Genomic DNA, 21441 nt, shown 5'->3' on the forward strand with positions numbered 1-21441 from the left:
TCTCTCTGCACCCCCCCACCCCCCACTCTCTCTCAAATAAATAAATCTTTTTTAGAAAGATTTTATGGGCAGCCCGGTGGCTCAGCGGTTTAGCGCCTCCTTCAGTCCAGGGCCTGATCCTGGAGACGGGATGGAGTCCCACGTCGGGCTCCCTGCATGGAGCCTGCTTCTCCCTCTGCCTATGTCTCTACCTCTCTCTCTCTCTCTCTCTCTCTTTCTCTGTGTGTGTCTCTCATGAATAAATGAATAAAATCTTTAAAAAATATATTTTATTTATTCATGAGCAAGAGAAAGCATAAGCAAGGGGAGGGGCAGAGGGAGAAGCAGGCTCCCCACCGAGTGGGGATCCCTACTTGGGGCTCAGTATTTTTTAAAAAATAATTGTTGAGGACCTGCTTTGTGCTGAGTACTGTTCTGGGTGCTGGGATTACAGTGGTGAGCAAGATATGTCAAGTTTTTACTTCATGGCACTTGCACTTCAGTGAACAAAGTAGGCAATAGACAAATACATAAAATAGTATCAGGTAATGGTAAATATTGTGACTAAAAAGCAGTGTGGAAGAAAGGAGAGCGTTCCAAGCAGAGGACCATTCTGAACTATGATCTGCAGTGATGGTGCGAGGCTTTGAATATCTGGGGGAAGAGCATTCTAGAAAGAGAGAGCATAAGAACACAATCTAGGGGTGGGAGTTCTCTTCCTGGACTAGCACAGTGTCCACCATCCCTATTATCTTTGGAAACTGTGCTGAGTGACAGCAGGCATTTATCATCACATTCACCCAGTTCCTTCGTATGGTAAAAACTGAAAATTAGTAAAGGAAAACCTCACTATAATGGAGCCAGGAGACCAGAAGGGGGAGCTCTCCAGCCCTACCACTCTGCATCAATTACTGGAAAATATTGCCAATCCAGACCCCCGCAAAATTGTCAACAAGAAAGAATTATCAGTTACAAGCACCAGTGGAAAAAACATACCTCACATCTTCTACTTCAGCAAGAAAGCCAAGGAGAAACCATCATCACCCTGTACTCTTGCTTTTCTTCTTCTTCTTCTTCTTCTTCTTCTTCTTCTTCTTCTTCTTCTTCTTCTTTTTTAAGATTTTATTTATTTATTCACGAGAAACACACAGAGAGAGAGACAGAGACACAGGCAGGAGAAGCAGGCTCCATGCAGGAAGCCCAATGTGGGACTTGATCCCAGGACTCCAGGACCATGCCCTGAGCCAAAGGCAGATGCTTAACTGCTGAGCCACCCGGGTGTCCCTTTTGCTTTTCTTCAATGGACTTTCCTTTAAAACAACCCCTCCCAACTCCTCTTCCTTCTCCATAAAATAACATTCCTTTCCTTTGTTGGACTAGCGTATGGTTTTTGCCAAAGCTTGCTTATCCCAAGTTGCAATTTTAATAAACCTGTCTTTGCTGGTAAAATAACTTTATTTTTAAGGTCATCAAAAATGTATTTGTTATACATATGACTCTGTCAAAATTGAGATAAAGTGAAATAGACTAGAGATGATATGCATTTCAAGAAAAATGAGAGAAAGATACAAATTTGCCTGGGGAAGTGGTCTCTTCTTCACTTGTTATGTTGCCTGTCTGGCTCCTGTAAGCATTTGAGCTTGCTGCCTCAATAGAGAGCTGATTCCCTCATTTGCCAAAGAGAAATCTGAAAGTAAAATAGCGCTCCAGGGCAGCCCGGATGGCTCAGCAGTTTAGCACCGCCTTCAGCCCCGGGGCCTGATCTTGGAAACCTGGGACTGAGTCCCACGTTGGGCTCCCCACATGGAGCCTGCTTCTCCCTCTGCCTGTGTCTCTACCTCTCTCTCTCTGTGTATCTCATGAATAAATAAATAAAATCTTAAAAAAAAAAAAAGTAAAATAGCACTCCAACCCGGAGTTCAAGCTTCTGCATGCCCCGCTTACTGACCTAAGTCTCTTGGTCTATAGCAAAACTAACCTACTTTCCTTGAGATTTGCAGGCCACTGTCCTTGAGGAGTGAAGGCCCTTCCCAGAAGGTAAAGCCTGACCACCTTGGAAAACAGCTGCCACTGATGCTGGCGGGTCTGATCAGGGTCATGTCCACATAGGACGAACTGCCGGGGCACTGTTTGTCCTGCATGGAGGCCCTCACCCCTCTTCCCCATTTCCTGTACCTTCCCCTTTAAGAACCTCAGCTTCTCCTAGATGGGGAAGATGGTCTTGGAGATGTCAGTCCACTATCTTCCCAGGTTGCCAGCTTCCTGAATAAAGCAGCCTTTCCTTTCCCAATATCATATATCTCTTGAGTATTGATTTTCAAATGACAAACAGCAGAGCCTGAGTTCAGAACCCATTCTCTGCCTGGTAACAAGACGTGGGGAGGGCAGGCAACTTGGCTAGGTCTCACATGGATATAGCAATACTCTCCTTTTTTTTTACCTTGTCCACCATGGCAAAGATCAGTAACTGTGTAACAGGCATTTATTTCCCCAGTGAACACCTATTAAAGGAGGGTGGTTTGAAAAACAGGTGAGCTGTGTCCTAAGTCATCCTAAGTCATTAGGCTGGTTAGCGTCTGTTGGAATTCCCTAATGCCAAAGGTCATGGGAGGTTCACACACATTGTCAAGGAAGGACGATGGGAGAGAAGGAGGGTGGTGGATGGACAGCCTGGCCTGAAGGCCCCATCCGCGTGGCAGTGCCATCCTGGAGCTCCAGCTCGAGCACCAGGTGCTTTCGTTCTTTTCACTTGATTCCAGCTGTTGCAAGCCCTCCAAGTAGGTGTGTGCAGGATGCAGTGCCAGGCTATAGAAGGAGCAGAGGCTTTGAGTCAACAGGCCTGGATGTTCTAAACACTTGAAAAATGCTGCCTCTTTTTTACCACCTGAAAAACCTAGAGAGATTTCTTCATCCTTCTAAACCTCAATCATCCCAACAACAAAATGGAAGTGAAAATGCCTGTTTTACTGTGTTGCAATGAAAACTCAGAGAGGTGATGCGTGCGGGTGGTTGTCAGAGGCCTGATGTGTTGGTTCTGCTCTGCACCTACCTCTTAGCCCTCTATGGACAGCACTACTCACAGGGAAACTGGGAAAGCTACTGGTGACTTTCTTCTCTCTGTGTGCTAGTGGCCACATATGCTTTGCAGGTAGGTGTTCTTTGACAAAAGAGGATCAGGGCTGGTGATCCTGGCATGCGTCCCTTCAGATGTACTGGTGGATAAAAGGCCACTTCCCTAAGGCCCTGGAGGGGCTCCACTCACCAGGCACAGTATCTTGGTCCCTCCACACCTCACCAGACACAGAAAAGGAAGAGGTAACACCTGGCACAGCAGGGTCCCCCACACAGACTACTGGCAACTGCACTGATAGGTTACTGGTTGAGTAATGCTGGTTGTTCAACATTTTGAATAGCACCCCAGAAAGAAGGAACAAACTTCCTTGTCACCAAAGCCTTATTGTCCCCACCTTATCTTCAGAAGAAGGCAAGCACCAACTTCACAAAGGGTGCTGTGTTTGGGACAACACCACTCAGAAGTCAGGGAGGCAGTGGCTCCTAGGGTCTTTGTGTAGTTGCTCTAAACTGTAAACACATGATCCTTGACTAAATAGCCTTTAATGCACTTGACAAACAAGACTTCTGAGGCTCCCAGCGAATGCCTGGGGCACCCTCTTGTCTGGAACAAAGCCTGGTTTCTCAGACTTTTTTGCTTTAGCTCCACCTCTTTGCTTCAGAGTTTTATCTGTTGTTTTCACACTCCTCTGGTAAGCTTTCTAATTGCCTTGGGGGGAGGAGGGATCATTTACCACCAGTCTTTTTGGTTTCAGGCTTGTTAGCTTCACACAGTTCTTCTGACAGTTACCCACAGTAGACATGGCTCAGGGCATTTAGTGTCCCCCAGAAACCCACACTAGTGACAGTTTTCACTGTTCTTCCAGTGGATTCACACTCATACTGTGAAGTTTCCCGTGGAACTGCAGAATCTCCGTCCCACTGCTACCCTTGCCCAGTGTAGAGAGGGGTTCACCCTACAGTATTCCTGATACTATAAAACGCCCTCTGTTGCATCTTTGGGCACAAAGAAGTGAATTTGCCTTATTATCTTATAGAAGTAAATGGAAGTATTCATTTTGCATAAATTACTCCATGGAATAGGGTTGGCCTCCATCTTTCTGGTTTCTGGAGAGTGAAAGCTATAAGGCCTGAACACAATCTCAGTGTTCTAAATCCAGAAGCCTCTTCACCTCTGGACTGAACACTTGAAACCACAACATTTCCTTTTGCTGGTACTCATATGAGTTAATTTTTCTAACACAGCTGACAAGATCTTAACTAATGCAGAAATTGGTCTTGCCATGGGATATCGCCACAGACTCCAAAATGAAAAACTGACAGGGTCAGGTGGACCTTCAGAGAAGATTATTATTTCCTGGCTGGGAACTCCACAATTCTCACATACTGGATATTTTTCCATCTGCCCCTTCAAGCCCACTTGTCACAAGGGAGGCTAGAGAAAATCCCTTGGAAGATGTGTAGGAGTAGGATGCCTGGGTGGCTCAGTGGTTGAGCATCTGCCTTTGGCTCTGGGTGTGATCCCGTGGTCCCGGGATCAAGTTCCACCATCGAGCTCCCTGCATGGAGCCTGTTTCTCCCTCTGCCTCTGTCTCTGCCTCTCTCTGTGTGTCTCTCATGAATAAATAAATAAAATCTTAAAAAAAAAAAAAAAGGAAGATATGTAGGAGTGAATGGGATCCAAATAGCACATCTGGTAGAGCAAGGGACCTGGAGAGAAAGCTGAAGGAATAGATGGGTGGGGCGGTTCTCATGTCTGGTCTCTGTGAGATAAGTGAGGTTATCTGCTAGTGTAAAGGAAGCACGAGTGGATGGGAAGTTTAAGAGAAGTGATATCAGTCTGGGAAGGCTCTAGAACAGGGTGAGAGAGTGACGGACAGGAAACAAGTACTCGATTTGAAGACTGGTTGGGGTGGAACCTTGTTCTACTAATCCTAGGAACTCAACTCTAATCCAGGGAGGGCCGGCTGGCTGTATGGCTGTCTAGATGCTGAGCAACTCTGTGGGGCAGAGCTAGGGCAGGGGGCTTGGAGGCTGATGGACAGGTAGGGATAGTGTGGGCACAGTGGGAAATGGTGCTCGCACTCTAGCTGACATCCTATTGTAGTCCACCCTCCTTTGTATGGGAAACTGCAGTCACATAAGATAGCACTTCTTCCCGCAGTCGCCTGAATTCCCAGAAACAACAACTGAAAAGATATGAGTATACCTGAGACAAAGGGGGGAAATATGTCTTGACCATTCTTGTCTGGCTTTATAAGCTCCATAAGAAATTGTCCAGGAAAAAAAAATTGTCCAGGAACAATGTCCATTATGAAGATTACATTTCAGGACAGCCCGGGTGGCTCAGCGATTTGGTGCCTCCTTCTGCCAGGGCGAGATCCTGGAGAGCCGGGATCGAGTGCCATGTCGGGCTCCTGCAGGGAGCCTGCTTCTCCCTCTGCCTATGTCTCCACCTCTCTCTCTCTCTCTCTCTTTCTCTCTCTCTCTCATGAATGATAAAATCTTAAAAAAAAAAAAGATTACATTTCAAAACCTGGCTTGTAAACAGCTTTTAGGTTTTAGGTGGTAATAGAGAACAGCATGTTCTCTCCCATTGCCACCTGATCAATAAGATGTCAACAGGATTGAGCCTCTGCTGGCAAAACAGTATTTCCTTTTTTTTTTTTTTTAATTTATTTATGATAGTCATACAGAGAGAGAGGGAGAGAGAGGCAGAGACATAGGCAGAGGGAGAAGCAGGCTCCATGCACCGGGAGCCTGACGTGGGATTCGATCCCGGGTCTCCAGGATCGTGCCCTGGGCCAAGGGCAGGCGCCAAACCGCTGCGCCACCCAGGGATCCCCAAAACAGTATTTCCTATTCCAAAGACAGCTTATCCCAGGAGATTAAAAATTAGACCAGTGCTCGCTTCGGCAGCACATATACTAAAATTGGAACGATACAGAGAAGATTAGCATGGCCCCTGCGCAAGGATGACACGCAAATTCGTGAAGCGTTCCATATTTTTGTGTTTGAAAGACTTCGACCTCTCAAAGAAGACTGTGGAATCGAAGTTTATCTGTGGCTCTTATATCCTTAAGTTTGGACGTATAACTGACCTTCTATTTTAACATGGGTCTAATTTATTTGCTGTTTCATTTTCCATAAGATTCAGATGATTTAAAAGTTTGTTTCTCATACTGTGCATCAAAATAAAAATTTGAACGATTAAAAAAAAAATTAGACCAATAGTTGTCCACTAGAAAACTCCTGAACATTCATTGTTATAATTATAGCAAGAAAAGGAAAGCCTAGTTTATAGGGTGTTTTATGTTCACTCTTTACCATCTGTTACTTCCCTGAGTCTTCAAAATAGCCCTAGGGGGTAAGCAGGCCGGTCCCACTATTTCTATACTTCAGATGATGTGAGGTACATCCACCCTCAGTCTTCCTTCTTTGCCCTGCTCCCTGAGACTGTAGTCATTTCCCTCTGACAGTCTACAATTTACTAAACTAGTCACTGGATTTCCCACCCCCCGCCCCCACCAGCCTCACTCCTTGTCTGTAGAGCCAGAGCATACAATCCTAGAGCTGCTCCAGCTGAGGTGCTACTTTACAATCATTGCTGCTTAAAAGCTGTAATACAGTTTGTTCCAATAAACAATTTAAAGGCTCACTTGTAAAATGGAGTTGGCAAAAAGAACAGATACATGTAAAGGGCCAAGCAATGTTTTTTTGTTTTTTGTTTGTTTGTTTGTTTGTTTGTTTTCGTATAGTCTGTCTCCCATGGGAGGGAGAAATCTATGTTAACTAAATTAAAAGACCAGGAACCTATCAATTTAGCAAACATGAGTCCCCCTGGGTTACAGTAACGAAAGTTGTATTTCTGAAAATAAAATAATCCTGGATTGGTCCTTGAAAGGAAGAATTTGCTTGTGTGATTAAGAAGGCACTGAATGGGCACTCGAATATTTATCAAACCAATGCATCAAAACTCTTGCATTTGCCAATACTTTGCCCACCTTTATCTCAAAGGCGTATCTGTGAACTTAACAGAAAAGGACCAAACTACAGGGAAGCAATGTTTGGGGATCATCAGGAAAGTAATTTACTCAGTAGATATGAAAGATATCACAAGGTATCTTACAAAATGTGGATTTGAGGCTACTTCTGAGAGGAAATTAGCAAGTAAAAACCTACATGTACCAAGATCATCCACTTACCGAAGGTAGCTTTCCCCACCTTCCCTCTTCCCCAGAAGCACCAGTGCAGACAGACCTCGTGACGGAAAGGGTGTGCTCCCAGTGAAGTGTGGCCTCATTCTTGTGGCTTGTGGCACTGTCCTCAGTGTGAAAGCAGATGTCATATCACAGAGACAAGATCCAGCAGAGCATTGCCAACATTTCCCAGAATAGAGGAGGCTTGGGCCACCAGACTCCGGGAGGTAGGGGTGTGGGGAGGATCTGGTGGCCCTACTTTATTCTTTTTAACTATAGCGATATTAAATATATTGTCACACCACCAACAGCAGCCTTGAAAATCCATTGCAAAAGAGAGTAACAGAATGTTTTCTCTCCTGACAGCTGGAGCCTAGGGTGGCATGGCAAATGCCCCAGGGCCAGCAGTGACTAAGGAAGACGCTGGCTTAGAGAGAACATCCTGTGGCAAGTGCAGAGAGTGTGTGCTCCTTCATGAGCATTTGAAGCAGTGAGATAGACCAGAACATGGAGCACAAGCTTTGCATCCTGTCAGGGGCAAGCTTATAGTTACTCTGTGATAGGCCACAAGCTCGGTTGAGTCCCCAGGACTGGTCCAAAAAATGAGCCAAGTCTGTAGTGAATACAAAGGTTATCAATAAACAGCCTTGCAGTAATAATTCTCAGCCCCTATTTGCATGGCCCATTACAGTTTCAACAGCCCCTTCCACATATGTGGCTTAATTTAAATCTCACTGCAGGCCTGGGGGTTGTTATTCTGCTCAGTTTATGCAATAGCAGCCGTGCAGCTGTGGCTCCCATTTACAGTGCACTTGTTGGGTGTCAGGAACTGTGCTAAGCACTTTTTTGGTCATTCGTTCATTCATTCATTCAACAAATATATGTTAAGCCCCTACTATGTACCTGGCACTTTTCGAGTTGTTAGGAATAAAACCATGTATGTACAGACCATCTCTAGTAAGGCTGAATCAGTAATAGCTTGACATAGAGGAACTGAGAGACTGGGAGACAGGTGGAAAAGAGGCTTTTTTAAAAATGTTTTTATCATGTGCATGAATTACTTATTTAGAATTAAAATGTTTCAAAATGTGATGAACCCCCAAAAGAGGCCTTAAGACCTTCTATTAACTATATGTAAATAAAGGCAGGAACCATACTAGATATTCTACAAACCTTTTTTTTAAAGATTTTACTTATTTATTCATAAGAGACACATGGAGAGGCAGAGACATAGGCAGAGGGAGAAGCAGACTCCTTGCAGGGAGCCTGATGCAGGACTCAATTCCAGGACCCCAGGATCATGACCTGAGCTAAAGGCAGACACTCAACCACTGAGCCACGCAGGCACCCTGATATTTTACAAATCTAAATAAAGATTTAAAATTTCCATATGTCAAAACATATCTTTTTTTTCTTAGAAGATTTTATTTACTTATTTGAGAGAAAGACATAGCGAGAGAGAGAGCAAGAGCTGGGGAGAGAAAGAGAAGTAGGCTCCCCATTGAGCAGAGAGCCCAACATGGGGCTTGATCCCAAAACTCAGGATCATGACCTGAGCCAAAGGCAGATGCTTAAGCAATTGAGCCACCCAGACTCCCAAAATATATCATTTTAAAGGTAAAAATAAAAGCAAGGAAAATTTCTCATTCCTTAGGTTTAACTCGGGAGTCAGTGTTCTGACTATGAATAACTGAGGACATTATTGATAACATTTGTAACAGTTGAAAATTAAATATCTTTAAAACATTAAGAGCCTGTTTAGTTAAAATCCAGAAAAAGAAAATAAGCACCTTAGAACAGAAAAGTAGGTAAAATACCCACGTGAATAGGCTATACACAAAAGAAGAAATACAGTTGGCCAATAAGTATACCAAAAAATGTCTAGTCTTGTCAATCATCAAAGAAAAATAAAACTAAATAACATTTCTACCTATTTGTTTAGCAAATAATGAAATAATAATACCTTTAACCCAGAAATTCTACCTCTATGAATTTGTCCTAAGGAAATTAGCATAAGTGTGGGGGAAATTTTCATTTAAAGGATAAAATCTAAGGGAGAAAATTCCTAATTTAATGTTCCAAAACTTTTTCAAATGTCAGAAACAACATGAGTGTTCAACAATACATTGACCTAATAAATGTGGGCTCAGCCATTCCATGGAAATAAAATGTATCCACTGAAATGGTGATCAGACCTCTATTTATTGATATGCAAAGACAGCCATAGCATAGCTCAATGAGAAAAGCAGGTTCTATAACAATATGCTCTAGTCTATGTATAACATTATATATGATGTCTCAGCCTGGGGAAACATGCATATGATTTTTGCCTCTCCTATATGAAAATATACCTAGGAAGCTCTTCATGGAAATCCTTCAAGATGCTCACATTAGCTGTCTTTGCACAGTACAACCACAGAACTTTGTTTTTTTAAGATTTTATTTTATTTATTCATGAGAGACACAGAGAGAGAGAGAGAGGCAGAGACATAGGCAGAGGAAGAAGCAGGCTCCCCGCAAGGAGCCGGATGCGGATCTCCATCCCGGATCCTGGGATCAGGACCTGAGCCGAAGACACTTAACTGCTGAGCCACCCAGGCATCCCACAGAACTTTTTCTTTTGCTTATCTCTACCTTTCCTTTTTTCTATCACGTGTGTGGAGTGTATGTGTGTGTGCATGCGTGCATGTGTGTATCTAAAGTAAATTTTAAAATAAGGGGAGGGCAGCCCTGGTGGCACAGCGGTTTAGTGCTGCCTGCAGCCCGGGATATGATCCTGGGGACCTGGGATCAGGTCCCTGCATGGAGCCTGCTTCTCCCTCTGCCTGTGTCTCTGCCTCTCTCTGTTTCTCTCATTCTGTCTCTCATGAATAAATAAATAAAATATTTAAAAAAATAAAATAAGGGGAAAAATAAGGCTCATTCAGTCCATAAAGATGAAAATTGAAGCGGGAGCAAACACTGAAAATCAATCTGGCAGGTTTCAGTAGAGCTGGCTGTGAGACATCTGGGGAGGGCTGCTCATTTTGGTTTCCTTTCTGCCCCCTCCCTGTAGGCAGCCCTCACTGCTGCTCACGAGGTCCTTTCCCCATCACTCAGTCTCCTGAGGGTGAGGGGCAGAGGTATGAGGGGGTGGGAAGGCAGAATCACCTTCCTGCTAGCTCCCAACAAGTGTCAAATGAGCTCTTTCTAACTGTGGCACTGAATGACAATATCAGGATCTTTCTCCTGCTCTGGAATACCTGCATTAATCCAGCTGATTCTATCCTGCATGGCTGCTCTGTGCCAGACACTGTGCCAGTCATTGGAAAAGACATCAACAGAGAGAAGTTATGGTCACAGTCTTGGTCAGAGAGTTCTCAGCTGTAAACAACAGAACCGCCTCCAGTCTGTGTGAGCAGGAAAGGTATTTATTAAAGCTAACGGTCAACTTGCAGGCTTTGTGGGAGGCCAGAGATGTAGGCTTGGTTTATCAGATAGAAACTCCAAACCCCACTGCGTATGGCTGCTGAAATACCTCACTGTCACTGGTCAGAGTCACAGCTGCTCATGCCACTGGCACTGCATGCTGAACTCCATAAACCCTTGTGCTAGGAGCTGCTTCCTCCACCACCATTGCTCCTAGTAAGCGGTTCCCATGCATCCTCTTTAAGGGAGTCCTCAGTGTGTTTGATGGTGGCACTGAGGTCACATGCCTGTGACAAGTATGCTAGGACAGCAAGTCCTACCTGCTACCTATGTATAATAGGACTCGTACCCTAGGAAATTCTTCAAACTTGGTGTTTCAGAAGAAACTGAGGGGCTACACACCATGAGAAATATGCTCTTAATTTCCAGGAACTTAGAGTTGATGTGGTTTAAACATATGCAGGTGAAAGCAGAAGTGTGCAGGAGTCTGTGGTTTCCCTGGTGAGTGGGGAGGCAGGACTTCAAGGGGGTAGGAGAGTCCCCCTAGCAGTGTTGGGGGATAGCAAGACTGACTTTAGGGCTGGTAGAGGATGGCACTAGGAAGGATCACTGTGGTCAACTCTGAAGCCCCTGGAGAGCCAATTGGTTAAGAGGCTTGAGCAATCCCCTACGAGTAGAGGAAAACCCAGGGTGGAGTTCTAGGCACTGTAGCAAGCTGTGGGGGGAGCAATTAGGGACAAAATGGTGTTGTGGGGTTGAATTGTGTTCCCCGAAAATTCATACATTGAAGTTCTAAGCCCTAGTACCTCAGAATGTGACTCTATTGAAGATAGGGCCATTATTTATTTATTTTCAAAGATTTATTTATTTGAGAGAGCACATGTGTATACAGTGGGGGGAGGGGCAGAGAGAGGAGGGGAGAGAGAGAACCTCAAGCAGACTCCCTGCTGAGTGCGGAGCCCAAAGACCCAAGACACAGGTCCTAAGCCTGAAGCCTAATCTCACAACCCTGAGTTCATGACCTGAGCTGAAATCAAGAAGCAGAAGCTTAACCGCTTGAGCCTCCCAGTTGCCCCTGGAGATGGGGCCTTTAAAGAGGTGGTTGAGGTAAAATGAGGATGAGCCGGAATCCAGGAGGACTGGATTCCTCCTGGATTCGTAAGGACTTGTGTCCTTATGAGGAGGAGATTAGGAAACAGATGTGCATAGAGAAAAGACCATGTGAAGACTCAGGGAGCCCAAGGCCATCTGTAAACCAAGGAGAGAGCCTCAGAAGGAACTAATCCAGCCGACACCTGGATCTCAGACTTGTAGCATCCAGAACTGTGAGAAAATAAATTTCTGTTGTTTAAGCCCTCAGGTCTGAGATATTTTGTTATGGCAGCCTAAGCAAACTCATAGAAATAGTCCCTCAAATATACCAGGAGGCTCTGCTTGTTGCTACCCCCTAAAAGCCATTCGTGGCATCATGAGAGGAAGCAGGGGTTTTTGGAAGATCACTGTTGAACAAAGAGAAGGAAGTCTTGCTTGATGCAGCAGAGAGTAAAGACTTAAGATTCAAGAAGAATTCTAGGAAGTTTGAGCTGTTCCAGCCCAAGTGACTTGTCAAGGGAAAACCTGGGCTGCATAGTGCTGCTCCCTTATGCCTGGACACTGGGCTTGGGGCATTCTTCCTCTCTCACCATAGACTCTAAGAGCAGTGCCCTCGTGGCTCTGCTGAGCTGACCCACTGAGCTATCCTTTTTTTTGAGGGGGGGATTTTATTTATTTATTCATGAGAGACACAGAGAGAGAGAGAGGCAGAGACACAGGCAGAGGGAGAAGCAGGCTCCATGCAGGGAGCCCAATGAGGGACTCAATCCCAGAACCACAGGAGCACCCCTGAGCCAAAAGCAGATGCTCAACCCCGGAGCCACCCAGGCATCCCCAGCTGAGCTATTCTGATGCCTTCTTGACGTTGGGCTTAGCCATCTGGCTGTGTGATTGGCATCTGTGAATCATGTGCGTAGCCATCTACACAGCATAGGATGAAGGCTCAGGAAAGCAGAATTCTCTCCTCTGCTCTTTAGCATCTAGGGCAAATGTAGGGGGGCAAATGGCAAAAGTAAATGTATAATTAGGGTAGAGACCTGATTTATGAACAATTTGTAAGTCATCTAAAAACATAGTTTCTTGTTGGTAGTCAACCTTCTGTAAACACTGAATGTGTTCCTGGTGAGTTGTCTTTGTGAGTAGTGCCAAATGGATGGTTACTTTCTCTTGCATAAGTTTGGTGTGACTTTCGGGTGCACAGGCCTGTAAAGATTCCTGTTTATCACAACGGTAGGTAATTGTGATGTAACCCACAATGTTTCACTTAATGATATGTAGTGATCATTTGCTCATGGCATTTCATATTCTCTTACCTCCTTGGTTTACCAGGTTTTTTGTTTGTTTGTTTTGTTTTATTTTTGGTTTTGTTTTTCTTTTTCCCCTGAATAACCATGTTCTCAACCAGCGCTGTTATTGGGCATTTGGGTTGTTGTTATGCCCCCCACCCCATTTTCTTACTGCAGTGAGCATTGTTGAGAAGTGTCTGTCTCCTCCTCTGTGCCACCCTTCTTAGAATCAAGTCCTCAAGGTGAGAAGATGAAGTCAAACATTGTAAACAATTTAAGAATATGGAGATGTTTTACCACATCCCTTTCCTTAAAAATTGCTCTAACATAAACCATCCTGTGCATTTCACTTCCCACATATGCCTCCATTTTCTCCTGGGTATTAGAAATTAAATAATTATTCTTGCTATTCTGTTATGGTTATATGTTATCAATGTATTTACATTTCTTTTTTTTTTTAAGATTTTATTTATTTATTCATGAGAGACAGAGAGAGAGAGAGAGAGAGAGGCAGAGGAAGAAGAAGGCTCCATGCAGGGAGCCGGACGTGGGACTCAATCCCTGGTCTCCAGGATCACGCCTGGACTGAAGGTGGCGCTAAACCGCTGAGCCACCCGGGCTGCCCTGTATTTACATTTCTTGTGTTATCAGTAGGTTGAAACTTTTCATACGTTTGCTTATCATTTCTATTTGGGTCCATGCATGTGTGTGAAATGCCCCTTTATTTCCTTTGCTATTTTTCCGCTAGGATGTTTTTCTTTATCCCACTGATATTTAGAAAGTAAGTCTGCATATAACGAAAATGTTTTCCAAATTTGGTCATTGTTATTTAGTTTAGTTTGATTTATTTATTATTTATTTATTTATTTATTTATTTATTTATTTATTTATTTATCTATCTATCTATCTATCTATTTTAGTTTTTAAAGATTTTATTTATTTATTCATAGAGACAGAGAGAGAGAGGCAGTGACACAGGCAGAGGGAGAAGCAAGCATCATACAGAGAGCCTGACGTGGGACTCGATCCAGGGTCTCCAGGGTCTCCAGGTTCTCCAGGATCACGCCCTGGGCTGCAGGCAGCGCCAAACCGCTGCGCCACCGGGGGCTGCCCTGTTTTTTAGTTTTGTTGATGGACTCACAGCTTTTGCACATTCAAACCTCTTTCTTTTATTTTTCCTTTCTGCTTAGAATAAGATAAATATTTATCTATATTTCCCATGATGAATTTGTGATATTATTGTAAAAATTTAGCCTTTGAATCCTTTTAGAATTTATTTTGTTGTGGGAACTAAAGAAAATAATTTTGTTTTTTCCCAAATAGTCTACCACTTGTTCTAATACCATTTATTGAATGATCATTCTTTACAGATTTCAAAGGCTAAGCTTATTTTATATAAATTTTTATACATATTTTCTGGGTTTTCTATTTTTGTCACCTATGTCTTTTTATTCTTATATCAATAACACACTACTCCAAGAAGCATCCATTTGTGATTAATTTTAGACATCTTACAGAACAAGAACACTCAGCCCATCTTCCTTTTTAAAAGGTTCCTATAAATTTTGTTTGTTTTGTTTTGTTTTTTAATTTTTATTTATTAATGATAGTCACAGAGAGAGAGAGAGAGAGAGGCAGAGACATAGGCAGAGGGAGAAGCAGGCTCCATGCACCGGGAGCCCGATGTGGGATTCGATCCCAGCTCTCCAGGATTGCGCCCTGGGCCAAAGGCAGGCGCCAAACCGCTGCGCCACCCAGGGATCCCTAAATTTTTATGTTAAAGTTTATTTATCTAGCTTGCTTATCTCAAAACGTTGACAAAACAACTTGATAATGGGGCACCTGGGTGGCTCATTTGGTTGAGCGTCTGCCTTCAGCTCAGGTCATGATCCGGGAGTCCCAGGATGGAGCCCTGCTGAGCAGGGAGTCCACATCTCCCTCTGCCGCTCGCCCCAGTCTCATGCTCTCTTTCTCTCTTTCTCAAAATAGATAAATAAAATCCTTTAAAAAAAAAACCAACTTGATACTTTTCTTTGTCCTACAGATCTAGTATTAGCCTAGATGAACTGATATATTCATGTAGCACTCAAGATGCCATAGTCATCTGGAAACAAGGTTCTTAGCCTTGTGGTCTGAGAATTTGGACTAACCCAGTTGCCTCATCAAGTCTCCTATTGTGTTTTTTTGTGTGTCTGTATCTTTATCAGTGTTTTATTATCTTCCTGAAAGTCCCTTTACTGCCTCATTTCTGTCCTTTGAATTATACATGCTCTGAAAAAGCAGCTAAAAATCACCTATCCACAAGGGTTTCTTTCTTTCTTTCTTTCTTTCTTTCTTTCTTTCTTTCTTTCTTTCTTTATTTATTTATTTATGATAGTCACAGAGAGAGAGAGAGAGGCAGAGACATAGGCAGAGGGAGAAGCAGGCTCCATGCACCGGGAGCCTGATGTGGGATTCGATCCTGGGTCTCCAGGATCGCGCCCTGGGCCAAAGGCAGGCGCCAAACTGCTGCGCCACCCAGGGATCCCTCCACAAGGGTTTCTTGAACTTCCTTTGTAATAAAATAGCACACTCATTGCTCTATGACTTGGGACTCACATTTAGCTCTCTCTGCAATTTTTTTTTTTAAGATTTTATTTATTCATTCATGAGAGACACAGAGAGAGAGAGGGGCAGAGACACAGGCAGAGGGAGAAGCAGACTCCCTGCGGGGAGCCCAACGCGAGTCTTGATCCCGGGTCTGGATCCCAGGTCTGGATCCCGGGTCTCCAGGATCACACCCTGGGCGGAAGGCGGCACTAAACCATTGGGCAACCAGGGCTGCCCACTCTTTGCAATTTACTAAGCGTTATGGTGTATGTCTTGCTACTTTGCTAGATTACCTGATGGTAGAAGCCCCATCTTTATTTTATTTTTTTAAAAGATTGTATTTATTTATTTGAGAGAGAGAGACAGAGATAGTGAGAGGGAACAGGAGTGGGGAAGAGAGGGAGAACTAGGCTCCCTACTGAGCAGGGAGCCCAACATGGGGCTCAATCCCAGGACCCTGGGATCATGACCCCAGCTGAAGGCAGATGCTTAACTGACTGAGCCACCCACACGCCCCAAAGCTCCATCTTTAAACTATCTACCAGAAGCCAGCAGAGATCCTGCTATAGGACTTTACTCAGTAATTACATCTGAATTCATTGGTTCTCCTTTCGGATCCTGCTTTACATTACATAATGTTCTGGCAGCCTCAGGGTTTTGACCACCTTTGTGTCTTTATGCAATGCTCAATGCTATACCTAATAAGAACACTCCATGTGATTTATCTAATGGTAGGTCCTGGCTCCTCAATGTATTATATTATTGCAGCCTATTGGTGGATGAAGGCCTTTGAATCTAGATGAGAAGGAGGGCTAGGGCAAATATATAAATGGAATAAAGTGAGGAACTTTAATATGCCATTTATATAAGGCAGTAGTTCTCAACCCTAGCTATTTGAGAATTTCGTGGAGGGTTTTTGAAACTTAGCAATGCTTAGGTCCCATCCTAGACCAGGTAAATCAGAATCTCCAGGGTAGGAACTACACAGCTTAAAAGTTTCTTGAACAACTCCTACATACAGCCAAGGTTGAAAACCATCAATTGTTCCAAAGCAGTACTTCACAAACTTTAATGTGCATGCAGACCCTCTGGGAATCTTATTAAAATACAGATTCTGGGATGCCTGGGTGGCTCAGCGGTTAAGCGTCTGCCTTCAGCTCAGGGCGTGATCCCAGAGTTCTGGGATCGAGTCCCACAGCAGGCTCCCTGCAGTGGGACTGTCTCTGTCTCTGCCTCTCTCTGTCTCTCTCATGAATAAATAAATAAATCTTAAAAAGTAAAATAAAATACAGGTCTGATTCTGTGGGCCTGGAATGGGAGTAAGAGTCTCCCTGCCTAATACGGCCTCAGGTAGTACTGATGCTGCTAGTTCTTCAAGCACACTTGGATCACCAAGGATCTAAAGCAGTGGCTCTCAACCTTAGTTGAACATTTGAATCACTTGCAGAGTTTTCTAAAACTATGGCAAGCTCGACCCTGTGTTCAGAGATTCTGATTGCATTGTTCTGAGGTGGGACCTAGGTGTAAATTTAAAAATACTTGAGATGTTTTACACGTACATTTGGGGTTCAGAACCAAAAAAGAGAAATGGAGCATTTACCTGGAGATAATCCAACAGAAAACAAACAAACAAACAAACAAACAAACAAAACCCTTGGCCCCAGGTACCCTTAGGCTCACAACAGCTATCTGATTAAAGAGGAAGGCCTTATTTTTTCTTGAAACATCTGTTCTTAAATAAAATTTGGAAGGATTTAAGCTTGCTGTAAGAAAATATGATCAGTTGGGAGTACTGGAATTTAGCTGTGCATGGACTCAGAAGCACTTTTCTTAGACGCCCTTAATATTGATGAGATTGTCCCTCTCTGAGAGAGGTGCAGATGGCAATGGCTGGCCCATGTTGCACGCCTTGGGGACTCCAATGACGTTGTCACAATGCTACATGTATTATTTTAGAAGGCAAGGATCTTGATGGAGTCACACACTTGCTAAACTCAAAGTGGAAAACCAAGATTGGTGAGGAGCGTTTTTGTGACCAAGATGGAATTAAGTGTTGCAACAAGGAAGTCTCGAGCCAGTAGGGCAAACAGGGGATTCAGTTCTGTTGGGCTGCTCTCTGAGGAATAGCTACTCCCTTCTTTGAAATTTCCATCCCAAAGGGGATTTAGTTTTTCAAAGATTGCTTGCTTGCTTGCTTGCTTTTACTGTAAAATATATAAAACATAAAATTTATTATTTTAACCATTTTTAGGTGTGGAATTCAGTGGCATTAAAGTACATTCATATTTCTGTGTAACCATCTCCAGAACTTTTTCATCTTCCCAAACTGAAACTCCACACTCATTAAACAACTATCTGTTCTTTTCTCTACCCCATCCCTGGCAACCCCCATTCTACTCTGTGTCTATGAATTTGATAACCTTAGGTACATCCTATAAGTGCTATTGTACAGTATTTGTCTTTTTGTGACTGACTTATTTCAATATAATGTCCTCAGGGATCATCCGTGTTGTAGCATGTCTCAGAATTTCCTTCCTTTTTAAGGCTGAATTATGTTCCATACATTTAGGTTACTTCCACCCCAGGCTTATTTCCTTTAAGTAGGTTTTGGAACTTGATAAATATTTTATTACTAAATACCTACATCCACATGAGTTGCTCAGTGTAGGAAATAATAACCAATCATCTGAAGGTATTGTATAAGTTAGCCAGTGTCACTTCAGCCTTGGCTTGTAGCCATTTGCGAGAACAGGAGTGGCTGTGAGCATAGCAAAGGGATTGGATGTGAAGGTGCAGATCTGTAGTGTGCTTTATACTCTAAACTCCATGTTGCTTCACTGCTCAGTTTAACTCAAGTTAGCACAAAGGTTGTGTAGGTGTATTCTGCTGGATTACTGTGGACGCCAAAAGTCTAGTGGTTGGGGTGATAAAACAGAGAGTACCCAAACTGTGGCCCTAATTGTCCTGTTTCCTTAGCAACTATGTCCATAAGAGCCACTCTGTGCACCCCTCCCCCACAGTCCATCTGATGTCTTCAAGCCAGCCTTGGCCCATATAGTGTTTGCAAGAACAGGAGCTGCTCTAATGACAGAAGCATTGGCATACATAGTGTTTCCCAAATTTGCCTGATCACAGACTCAGCTGGGAATTTTGATGAAATACAAATTTCTGGGGCCTATCCCAGAACCTACTAAATCAGAATCTACAGGGGCAAAGGAATCTGAGTTTTAACAAGTGCCTCAGAGAGACTTAAGACACTATCAGTGACTAGAGGAATGAGCACTTGACTTAAACACCCAAGTGCTACAGATTTTAAGTGTCTGGAAAATTCCAAATATATTTATTGAGTGTTCCCCATGCTAAGTGCTTAATGGAAAAAGAGGGATATTGGATTGGGAGACTGGCTGGCTGGCTGGCTGGCTGAAGCAGGTTTCCAGGCATTGCCTTGGTTGGGCCACCACATGTTAGAGTTGAACCTTGATTTTGGGGTTCTAGAAATTTGACACTGTCTTTGTATAAAATGTCAGTGTGGCTCTGGAGTGGACCAGATTAAGGGCTAGTAAAGTGTTTCTCTTCTGACATAAGAGTGCATTTCCAAAGAGATGAAGACATCCATGTCCCCCAGAGTTGGCACTCTCCCACCCTGGTCAGTGCCACATCACTGTAGCTATGCCATACAACCCTCTTCCAGGGTTCCCTCTGGTGTCATCTCAATGGGGAAGATGGTCTTTGGGACGTCAGTCCACCATCTTCCCAGGTTGCCAGTTTCCTGAATAAAGCAACCTTTCCCACCATCACTTGTTTCTTAAGTGTTGATTTTAGAGCAGCAAGCAGTCGAACCTGAGTTCGGAACTGGTTCTCTCTCTGGTATCACAGAGATTCTTTCTGAGCTCCATGATCCCCACCTGGAGTGAGTCTTTTTATCTGTTGGCCAAGCCATCTCCTATCTAACTAGCCTCCACGCCAGGGATGGAACAACAGTTCCTTTTCTATCTTCAAGCAGCACTACTGATGGCACATCCCAAGTAGGGAGAGCAAGAAGAATCAGGCTGGGATCCCTGGGTGGCGCAGCGGTTTAGCGCCTGCCTTTGGCCCAGGGCACGATCCTGGAGACCCAGGATCGAATCCCACGTTGGGTTTCCGGTGCATGGAGCCTGTCTCTCTCTCTCTCTCTCTCTCTCTCTCTCTCTCTCTGACTATCATAAATAAATAAAAATTAAAAAAAAAAAAAAAAGAAGAATCAGGCTGGAACAAGTTTCCTGGCCCGACAGGAGCCCAGATCTGCTTCTGGGCCTGTCAGAACCTACTGTTATCTTTCTGTGCATGCAGGGCAGGATGGAATTTAGGAATGATGCCAGGGATGGCCTACATGCTGATAGTTCAGGTTCCATGTGTTCAGGTCTATGTTCCTGAAGGTGGCACTTTGGTGTTGCCAAAGAATGGCCTTAAGTTGGTGAGGGGCATCCTAGAGAGTTGGAGGATGGGCTGCTTCCATCATAGAGCTTCATAGAGCTAGTCCTGGAGAGGATGGGCATCCTATCCCTTTGAATAGGCCTTGTTCTTGTCTCAGTGACAGCCCTGCTACACCCCTATATTATGACAAAAACCAAGTGCCAGACAATCCTCAAAAAGGAGACCTGCAGCTATGAAGTGGTGGCAGAGTGACCCAGAAAGGACCTGTATTGTCAGTTGAATGGATAATGTAATGTGCTGGTGGTGGGCCTAGGGCTCCCAGCCTGAGAGGGCCCAGGTTGCCCCAGGCCAGGTCTTGTTTTTCTTTGGCCTCTGACAATCTATGATTGTGTAACCCTACCTAACAGTAAAAAAGTTTTTGAGCAAACACTTGAATCTCTGTATGCTTTTAGTTTATCAATTATTATACATTAGTTTATAAATTATGTGTGTATTACAAAGCATGCAAACACTGAAAGGAGACAAAAAAAATGAATAAAAGTTATAATGTTTTTATAGTATATACTACAAGAGATCATTATATGTCTCCTACTTAGGGACCACTGCTGCTTATGTCACTTTTGATATGTCTGCAGTCTGGTGCCCTGCTGTCCAGCTATCTGGTGAACAATCCAAAAAATACATGTGTCTTCAAGATAAAATCAGATCCCTCTTTTTCTTTGAGGTTTTCTTTTTCTTTCTTTCTTTCTTTCTTTCTTTCTTTCTTTCTTTCTTTCTTTCTTTTTCTTTTTTTTTTTTTTTAAGGATTTTGTTTATTTATGATAGAATGAGAGAGAGGTGGAGACACAGGCAGAGGGAGAAGCAGGCTCCATGCAGGGAGCCCAATGTGGGACTTGATCCTGGGACTCCGGGATCATGTCCTGGGCTGAAGGCAGTTGCCCAACTGCTGAGCCACCCAGGGATCCCAATTCTTTGAGGTTTCCATGTTTACTCTTCCTTCGTCTTCTTTAGAGAGCACTGTGTCCCACACACACCTTTGTGTTTTCTTGAGGTTAGGGCAGGGGTTTTTTGTTGTTGTTGTTGTTGTTGTTGTTGTTGCTATTTGTTTTTAAAGTAAGCTCTAGGCCCAATGTGAGGCTTGAAATCATGACCCCAAGATCAAGAGTCCCATGTTCTATCAACTGAGCCTGCTAGGCACCCTAAGGTTAGAGCAGTTTAGAGCAGGACAGCCTGGGAAAAGCGCCTCAAAGATCACACACAACCTGATGGGGGTATTAAAAGGCCGCGGACTCTGTCTGGTAAATGGAAATGGCTTGGGTGCAGGACTCTAATATCTTTTGCAGCATACAGATCACCTCAAAACTTAGGAACTTAAAACAGTAACAATGTTGATTACCTGTTGC

General features: G+C 43.7%; 1 protein-coding gene and 1 non-coding gene across 4 annotated transcripts in view; both read left to right on the top strand.

Moving 5' to 3' along the window:
- Positions 1-21441, top strand: part of NCOA4 (nuclear receptor coactivator 4) — a 68786-nt gene that overhangs the window by 21985 nt on the left and 25360 nt on the right. The gene's annotated exons all lie outside the window — the stretch shown is intronic.
- Positions 5955-6061, top strand: LOC144301507 (U6 spliceosomal RNA). The gene has a single exon (XR_013368319.1). It is a non-coding gene; the product is annotated as a U6 spliceosomal RNA (small nuclear RNA).

Source organism: Canis aureus, chromosome 29 (genome assembly GCF_053574225.1).
Source record: "Canis aureus isolate CA01 chromosome 29, VMU_Caureus_v.1.0, whole genome shotgun sequence".
NCBI lineage: Eukaryota > Metazoa > Chordata > Mammalia > Carnivora > Canidae > Canis > Canis aureus.